Source organism: Myodes glareolus, chromosome 10 (genome assembly GCF_982192425.1).
Source record: "Myodes glareolus chromosome 10, mMyoGla1.1, whole genome shotgun sequence".
In the NCBI taxonomy this organism is placed as follows: domain Eukaryota; kingdom Metazoa; phylum Chordata; class Mammalia; order Rodentia; family Cricetidae; genus Myodes; species Myodes glareolus.
Genome location: NC_142035.1, coordinates 10,754,568 through 10,763,632, shown reverse-complemented (window position 1 = coordinate 10,763,632; position 9,065 = coordinate 10,754,568). Strand labels below are relative to the sequence as shown.

The window sequence follows — 9,065 nt, the reverse complement described above, 5'->3', positions numbered from 1 at the left end:
AGATGCCACGCTCTTTGGTCGGGCCCGGAGCCCTCTTGGGTGCTGGGTCCCGGTGGAACACAGGGTCGCCCTCTCTTCATCCTGGTCTCCCCCCTCTCCTGCGCCCCTCAGGCCTTTGCTTGCCCGTGGTGGCCTTTATGTCCCCGCGCTCCTCCTCCCGAGGCTCCTGGCCCGTGGCGCAATCACCTCTCCAGTCGCTCATTTTCACGGTGATCGTGGGACGTTCGTGCCTCCTTTTCACCCTGAGCTCAGTGACTGTCAGGACTTGAGTCTCATTCCGCAAGCGGGTCTTTATTGTGGGAATGCCACGCGCTCTGTCTTGTCTCGTCAAAGGTCCAAGCGCACACGAGGTCGTGGACCTCTCCCCGCACTGCCGCGGGCGCTGCGTCATGTCTGGAGGGTACTTCATGCCTGGCAGCCCGAGAACCCCATGCTGCACTCCACCTAAACATCGCCTTCCAGGGGACCACACCAGCCATACCACGTGCCTTCTCCACTGGTAACTTTGGGCCCTTCCTGCCCCTGCAACCCCAGGGCCTGCACCATCTTTGCAGTGTCACCATAGCTAAAGAATGGGTGCCTGGTGCCCCAGAGTGACCCTATGCTCTAGCTGCCCACTGTCCCAGGTGGACCCTGGCATTGGGACCCGGTCCTGCAGTCTCTGGGTCCTGTACTCGGTAGCCTGGGGAGGGCAGGGTGAACTCCGGAGGTCTCTGAGTTGGTAGAAGTTCCACCAGGTGTTGGGGTTAGGTGGGAGAGCTGTCTGAGAGGAGAGAGAGCCACTTGCAGAGCTGGACTGGGGCTCTTGATTAGTACTGCCCTTTCTCCTCTGGCAGGGAAACAGAAGGGTCACAAAGACCAGGCTCAGGAGTTGGGCTCCTATTCTTTGCGGGGCTTCATTACAGAGGGTGAGGCTTGGCCCTGGGGTATAAGCTTTGGGTTCACTCAGAGGGTGGGTGGAGACAGATGGCAGAGTCAGAGAGTGAGCCAAGGACCTGCCCCGAGAACTCCCCAGCTTCTGCAGAGGCTACACCAGCAGAGACAGGGCTGGGGATTGCAGGAATAGGGAAAGGTCCAGGGAGGAAAGACTACAGATGGGACAAAGACGGGACCCTCGAGGAGGGGCCAGAACACTGGGCAGGAGCAGAGAAGATTTGCAGAGACCCTATTCAGGCATAAAGCGAAGATTTCTGGATTGTAGAGAGACCTGGAAACAATATGCTGGAGGGATGTAAGAAGGCCAGCATAGGGTTTCCCTGGCTGTATGGACCCTGGTGGCAGTGGTCCTGGGTCCCGTGTTGAGAGCATGACTGTACCAGGAGTTCAGCAAGGAGTGTCTTTAAGGAGAGGTGCTGTACCGGGCCTGCCCCTGCCTTCTTGAGTAGAAAAACCCATGCTTCAGTCTTTCTTGCTTTTCTCTGAGCCTCAGGCTCCACCAGAGCAATGACTATGCTGTCTGTCTTCCTTCTGACTGGCAGCTTCCACACCGCTGGACTGAACAGTAGCTTCTTCAGGGATTGTGGGAGGACCCAGGACTGTCCTGTGACAGCAGAATTGGTCACCACAGCAAGTCAGCTGCTGTCCCGATGGAGGACCACAGGACCAGGATGTGAGTAATTCTCAAAGCCTCCCTGTGGTCGGACTCTTCTGGAGACTTCTTCAAAACCAGTGGACTCTGCTTGTGGCCCTTCTAGCAAGTTCCCTGGTCTGAGATTTTGGCGACTTCGGTCCAGCCCATCCCTGCCTGACCTTAGAGCTCACCAGAAATACTTAGATGGACTGTGAGGCTCAAGCTACCTCCTTTGTGTTTAGGATCAGGGGACCTCACGGCCACCTCTGAACGAAGAGGGAGTATGCCGGTGGAGTGGGCCTGTCAGGACACCAGGCACCTGGATCTGGTGCTGGAGATGACTTGCAGAGAAGATCCAGGACAGCAGGGGCAGACTCCCTCCTTCCTTGTCACCCCCATCTAGTCTCAGACCCAGGCTGTTCTCAGGGGTGAATTTATGATTTTATCCCCTGCTGTGCTTCACCATGTCCAGTAAAATCCTCCTAAATCCTTTTAAGGAATCCCTCTCTGCAGTCCCTCCTTCCTGTGGAGCCTTCCAGATCCTCGGCTCTCCCTGCCTCCATCACCCTTCTAAGAAGCATCGCTGCCCAAGCTGTCCTGCGGAGAAGGATGCTGCTGCTGCTGCTGCTGCTGCAGGCTTTCTGGAAAAGATGAGGGCCATCAGACTTGCTGAGCCCGGTGTGACCTGTGGGGAACAGGCACACACTTGACCAGCAGACGGCTATGGCACACATCCTGTGGGAACAGGCACACACTTGACCAGCAGACGGCTATGGCACACATCCCTGTCTTATTTGTCTCTCCTGGGTTAAGCCTTAATAATTTTAAAATTGATTGCCAACATTTTAAAAACCGAGGTTTCATATGACATTTTTTTTTTCTTTTGAAAAGCCGGCAGATCTGACGAGCATTCTTTGTTGTTTTTATTCATTGGACAAAGGGCTTCTTGTGACTCAAGCTGGCCTTGAACTTGCTATGTAGCTAAGGATGACCTTGAATTTCGGGTCCTTCTGTCACCCCCTTCCAAGTGCTGGGCCACAGGTGTGCACCATTATCATAATGCTTGTTTTTAAAATCTAATTTAAAAGTGATTATTGAGACGGGGTTTGATGGGGTTTCTTGAAGGCCAGGCTGACCTTGAACTTGATACGAGTCTGAGGATGAACTTGAACTCTTGGCCCTCTTGCCTTCCTAGCCAGCATCTTTAAGGAAGCAATACTAGTGTGGTTTGTTTCTCAGCCTACATTTAAGTCACCGCTCCGCCTCCAGGAGCCAGAGCTGGTATGGGTCATCTTTGCAGATCTCGAGTCCCATGGTAGATGGCAAAGCCAGAGCTGAAGCCAGGCCAAACTGACCCCCCCCCCCCAAACCTTAACTCACACTGAAAACCAAGCAGCACTCCCCTCCAGGCTCCAGAGATGCGTGAGTGCTGCCTCAGAGCGTGCCTTAAAAGGGAGCTGCTGTCAGCAGGTTAAGAATGTTTTCCTTCTTAGCCACTAGCCACTGTCAGCAGTCACCAAGTCTGGGGCTGGTTTTCCAAGGCAGCAAGGGTTATCTACAGCTGTCTGAAGTTCGTATCCGTCCTCTGCCTGAGATGAAAAGGCTTAGATTAGACTTGTGAGTTATAAGAGGCTAGAGCTCAAGACCCCGAAGATCTTATTTGGGCATGTGAGGGGTGCAGCTTGCTGTAAGGGAACTGCTGAGTCTGCTGAGGCGAGCCAGGGAGATGAGCAAGGTTCCTTTCTCTCTGGGAGACTCTGTCCTCTGGTCACTCTGTCCCTTTTCTATGCTTCTGATTCTTGACAGCCCTGTTCCCCTACCCTAGGTCATCCCATAGTTTTCCTTTGTCACCCTGAGACTCCCCATGCAGACCAGGTGTAGGTGTGGGCAGTGTGTGAGGATGCGTCCCTCAAGGACATGCCTTTACTTAGTTGTTGAAAGCTTGACATTGAGCACATCCTGGATTATTTTTTGACGTTAATTTTGATATTTTAAAATATTGTATCGGGCTGGATAGTGGTGGCGCACACCTTTAATCTCAGCACTCAGGAGGCAGAGGCAGGCAGATCTCTGAGTTCGAGGTCAGCCTGGTCTACAGAGTGAGTTCCAGGATAGCCAGAGCTACGTAGAGAAACCCTGTCTTGGAAAAACAAACAGATGGAAAAATTGTATCGAGATGTTATTGATTCTCCTTAATGAGTTCTTTCAAAGAGACTACAAGGTTACTTTTTCTCATTGCTTCATCCCAGCTCTAGCTTGGAGTCTTCATTTTTTTTTTCCCCCTTGGCTTGCCTGGAGCTTCCTACGTAGACCAGCCTGCCCTGGAGCTCACAAAGATCTGCCTGCTTCAGCCTCTGAAGTGCTGGGCTTAAGGTGGGTACCACCATGCCTAGGCCCCCTTTCATACACACACACACATATACACACACACACACATGCACCCACGCATGCACACACACACATACATATGTATATACATGTATACACACACACATACACACACACACATATGGCTTATTGGTCAAGAGCATTGGCTACTCTGGCAGAGGACCTGGGTTCAGTTCCCAGTAAGTCATCACATGGTGACTTACAACCAGTTAAAACTCCAGTTTCAGGAAATCTGACACCTTATTCATGCCTTGGCAGCTATGGCATGCACATGGCGCACAGGCAAAACACCAATACACATAAAAATAAATCTTTTTTTAAAAAGATGTATTTATTTATTATGTGTACAACATTCTGCCTCCATGTATGCCTGCACGCCAGAGGAGGGTGCCAGATCTCATTACAGATGGTTGTGAGCCACCATGTGGTTGCTGGGAATTGAACTCAGGACCTCTGGAAGAGCAGCCAGTGCTCTTAACTGCTGAGCCATCTCTCCAGCCCATAAAAATAAATCTTTAAAAAATTATTTTCATTAAAATAGTGTCTGTATGTATGTTCATGTGTGTGCCAGAAGAGGGCATAATATCCCCTGGAGCTGGAATTAAAGGCAATTGTGAGCCCCTTGTTTGTGGGTGCTGGGAAACAAGAGCCCCCGAGCCATCTCCCTAGTCCCTGCATGGGTTCCTTGGAAGGAACTCTATCTGTATCCAGGTGTGATAGTCAGACCTTTAATCCCTGCACTGGGTATTCTGGGGCAGGAGGCTCTCTGTGAGCTGGAGGTCATCCTGGTCTACATAGGGAGTTCCAGGCTAGCCAGGACTAGATAGAGACACCTTCTCCCCACAACTGAGACAAGCAAACAAGCAAGCAAGGCTGGGCTGGATGCAGGAGAACAAGTTTAGATCCAGCCTGTGCTCTCACACATAGCTCCCAATGGCACTGTTAACCATGGACTCTGGTTCTAGAATGACCCAAGAGACCCACTAGAACTCTGACAGATACACTAAGTCTTTCTCTGGGCACTGCTGACCATAGGCGGGGCAACTAGACTAGGAGAATTCTGGGAAGAAGAAAGGCAGAGATACAGTCACCATCCAGAAGCAGAGGAAGCAAGATGAGGGTGCCTTACTGAGAAAAGATACCAAGCTATATATGGCTAAATATAGATAATAATTATGGGTTAATGTGGAGGCCCAAAAATATGAGCCTATTTACACCTTGTCTGAAGGTCAGGGAGTTTCAGTTGCTCACAGTTGTTGACATCCACCCTGAGCAAAGGCCAGAGAGTTGGAATTTACTTCTAGTCCTTCAAGGTTATTGTCTGTTTCTACCTCAAACAAAGGTCCCACCTAGATTTAGAGCAGAGAGCTCTGCTCTCTCAAGGTTTTGTCAACAGGTGTGGCTAGTATCCAGCCCTTGTATTTCAGGAATAGAGAAGTAGATATGTTTCTACCTCAAACAAAAGTCAAAGAATCCAACTAAGGGTCCAGTTCTCTTAAGGAGATGACATTGGATTCCACAGAGGGAGTGGTTTGCCTACAGATTATTTTAGTTTAGAGTGTGAGCATTACTTGTCTTGTTCTAGCAATAGAATGTTTAACTAAAAATGTAGCCCTCAACCTTCAACTGGTATTTCCTTGTATAATGTTAATGCATTTTTAAAAATCTTACTCCTGCCTTCTGGGATCAGGGGGATTTTAAGCAAATAGAAATTAAACACGGGCATTCAATATTCACTGGAACTCTCTCCTGTGTTTCTGTTTCATTGTTTTCACTCACGTCTTCATGCTCTTTACTAACTTTTCTAATCCCCGCTCCCCTATGCTGGTAAGTGATATCTTTATCAAAGCTGGTCTCCAGTAGGTTACTTCAACTTGTAAGAGCTAGTTAATAATAAGCCTGAGCTAACAGATCAAACAGTTTATAATTTATATAAGTGTCTGTGTGGTTCTTTGGGACTGAATGGCTGAGGAATCAAGCAGGACAGAAACTTCCATCTATAGCTGACCCCAGCCATGTTGGGATGTCACTTGTATTTTTTTTTCATTTCCCTCTCTTGGCAGCATTCTGTTTGGGAGGTATGGGATGGTCCTGCTCTTCATCCCTTAGTTTCTCTCATGGGATCATCTGACAGACATCCCTTAGGGATCTCTATCATGGCAAGAACTGAGCCCCATCTTGACCACATCTGTAGCCCCAAGGACACTGTCTCGTGACTGTGGGAGCCCAGATGGCCCCATGGGATCCTGCGCTGAGTGTGGTCTGTGCAGTGGGTGGCTTGGAGGTGAGATGTGATGTTCTAGAGCCCTGTGACAGCTGAGCCTTTCCAGTGCTGATCCAGATTCCATCAGCCACGTGGTCCTCCTAACAGAATCCTCCTCCAAAGAGTGCTTGCTGCTTAGCATTTGGGAGCCCTCTCTCAGGACCCGGCTGGGAGATCTCGCTTCCCTCAGTCCCCTCCTGGGGTTATGATTTCTGTCTGACAACCCTATTCTGGAAGCCCATGTCCTCCTCAGCTTTCCTCCCCAGCTCCAGCACTCAACGGCTCCACTTGCCCGGCCCGAGTTCATCATCGCCAGCAGGTGTTTCAGGATGCTTTGGTATGGTCTGCCCAGAGTGTTAGCTCAGCTGGGAGGTTGTGGTTCTTTCACCGAGAAGATGCCTGCCTGGTCCTCAGTAACACATGCAGGGAGAGAGACTTAACCAGACTAGACTTTTGGCATATAGGCTCTGGAGGGGACTGCCTCGGAAAAGTCACTGCTAATGATTAGACACTGGTGGCATTTAAGATCAGGAGAGCAATCTACATTGTTGAACAAGTGATGTCCTGTGGGGGAAGGAGTGCCTGGAGAACTCTTAGGATGGCAGAGGGGAAGGTCGGACATTAGGGTGCTTGCTTTGAACCTGCTCCGAACAAACAGTCTCAGCGAACTCAGGTGGGTGTTTCATCTCAGTTGACTCTATATGGTCTGCCTTTCCATGCAGAGATAACCCTAAAGTAACTGGAATATTTGTGGTTTTTTTATTTTTTGTTTTGTTTGCGTGTTTTTTGTTTTTAGTATTTTTTTTCCCCCAGCTGTCCTGGAACTCCCTCTGTAGACCTCAGACTTACAGAGATCCACCTGCCTCTGCCTCCCACGTGCTCCAGTGCTGGGATTAAAGATGTGTGTCACCGCCACCCAGCATAACTGGAATATAGAGTGCTACTTTACAGAGGAAAGACCTAAGCCTGAGTCCCATCTACTTGAGGGTCTGAGGCAGGAGGATCACTTGAGCCTAGGAGTTCCAAGTCAACCTGTGCTACATCATGGAACCTTGTTTCAAAACCCAACAGGGATAGAGGGATGGCTCAGAGGTTAAGAGCACTGGCTGCTCTTACAGAGGACCTGGATTCGATTTTCAGCATCCATATGGCAGCTCACAACCATCTGTAACTGCAGTTCCAAGAGATCTGATTCCTTCTTCTGGCCTCCATGGCCACTGCACACACGCTGTGCACAACACATGTTGGCAAAACACCTATACACATAAAACAAAATTAAAAAATAAAGAAATCTTGCAAACAAGCAAACAATAAAATCAAAAACAAAAAACAAAAGAAGGGTGAGAGAGAGCTGATGGGTACCAATACTACGCTTTGTTCTCAGATGAACACAGTTTTTAGATTTACTTATTTTTGTGTTCTGGTGGGTGTGCTTGGGTATGTGTTTGCCGCAGCGTGCCTGTGAGGTCACAGGACAACTTCAAGACTCAGTTCTTTCCTTGCGTCGTGTGGGTCCTGAGGATTGAACTCGGGTCATCAGGCTTGGTAGCAAGTGACTACCCATCAAGCCATCTCCCCGAACCTCTTCTAAGATTTTTAAATCTCTGACCCCACAAGGAAGTTTTTCAGGGTAGGGGGCGGGTTATTGTCGGGATGGCAAAGCTAGACAAACAGCTGCGGTTGCCCTGCGGGCAGGAGGACCTGGGTGTACATGTTCCTCTCCCCCCACCCTGAACTCGAGGAGAGCTGCTCTCTCCCTTGCTCTATTCCAGAACCACCATCTCTCTTCTTTCTCTGTGGAGGAGAGGCTCGAGGTTCTCCTTCCTCTTGAAGTCGGTGAGCAGACGGTAAGGAGCAGGCATATGAGGCAGGGGATTGACAGCTGGGAGTGGGGAGCACAAGAAGACAGCAGGTCCTTCCCACAGGGACGATGAGGTGACAGAGGTGCAACCCCTCTGGGCCCAGGCACCGGCTCTGCTCCAGGTCCCTGCATCTGAGGTCAGCTCCCGCGTGCACCCCGATCATTCTGCTTTGCTGCAGTGGAAGATTTTGGTTCCCTCCGTTCCTCTGCATTGTTTCTGGGCTCGGTTCCCTCTTATTTCATTTCCATCTCAAAGCCCGAGTTCACCTCCTCAGTGGCTGACGGGCCCATTTATTTCTGAGGCCGCAGTGGCTGAGGGCTGCTGACAGCGGAGTGAGCGAGCGAGCGAGCGAGCCATCGCTCTGGGCGCCTGCCACCTTACTTTGTTCCTGCAGACGGGAGGGAGACACAGAACATCTTCATCTGGCACTCACAAGGCTGCCAGGGCACCAGAGCCTCTGCTCTCATCCCCTTGGCTGGACTTGAGTTTTGTGGTCTGGGTTCCCCACCCCCCACCCCTGGGGATTGCTTCCTGGGCTCTGTTTCTTAGCGATTGGGCCAGTCAAAATCCCGCCCCCTCCCAGATGCCATAGTTGGACCAGCTTCTAGGTTGTGTTTCCAAACTTATTTCTTGTGTTCAAATGATGAAATGAAGTCCAGAGAGGTCTAGAGACTTGAAAGGCTTGCACAGCGGTTGACTGGCAGAGGCAGAGCTGACGGTTCCCAGATGTTAGAGCAGTTTTCTTTTTCAGAACCTCAGAAAGCCGAGCATCACAGATCTGCTCCCTCCACTCCAACCTCTGGAACGTTTGCCAGTGCTGTGAAAGGGTTCTCTTGCTTCTCCGCCTGGGCTTTCGGTTGGAATGCTCCCCCTTTAAAGATGTCACTTCAGATCCCCCGTGCCTGACCCCCACTTTCTCATTGTGTTGAGCAGCATTTGCTGAGCTTGGTCTTACTTGTGCCTTGTACATCACTCTGGATGT

At 50.3% G+C, this 9,065-nt stretch overlaps 1 long non-coding RNA gene across 1 annotated transcript; it reads left to right on the top strand.

Moving 5' to 3' along the window:
- Nucleotides 1-9: 9 nt before the first annotated feature.
- Nucleotides 10-2,668, top strand: LOC125404920 (uncharacterized). The gene is made up of 2 exons (XR_007233409.3): nucleotides 10-499; nucleotides 1,479-2,668. It is a non-coding gene; the product is annotated as an uncharacterized LOC125404920 (long non-coding RNA).
- The last annotated feature ends 6,397 nt before the right edge of the window (nucleotides 2,669-9,065 follow it).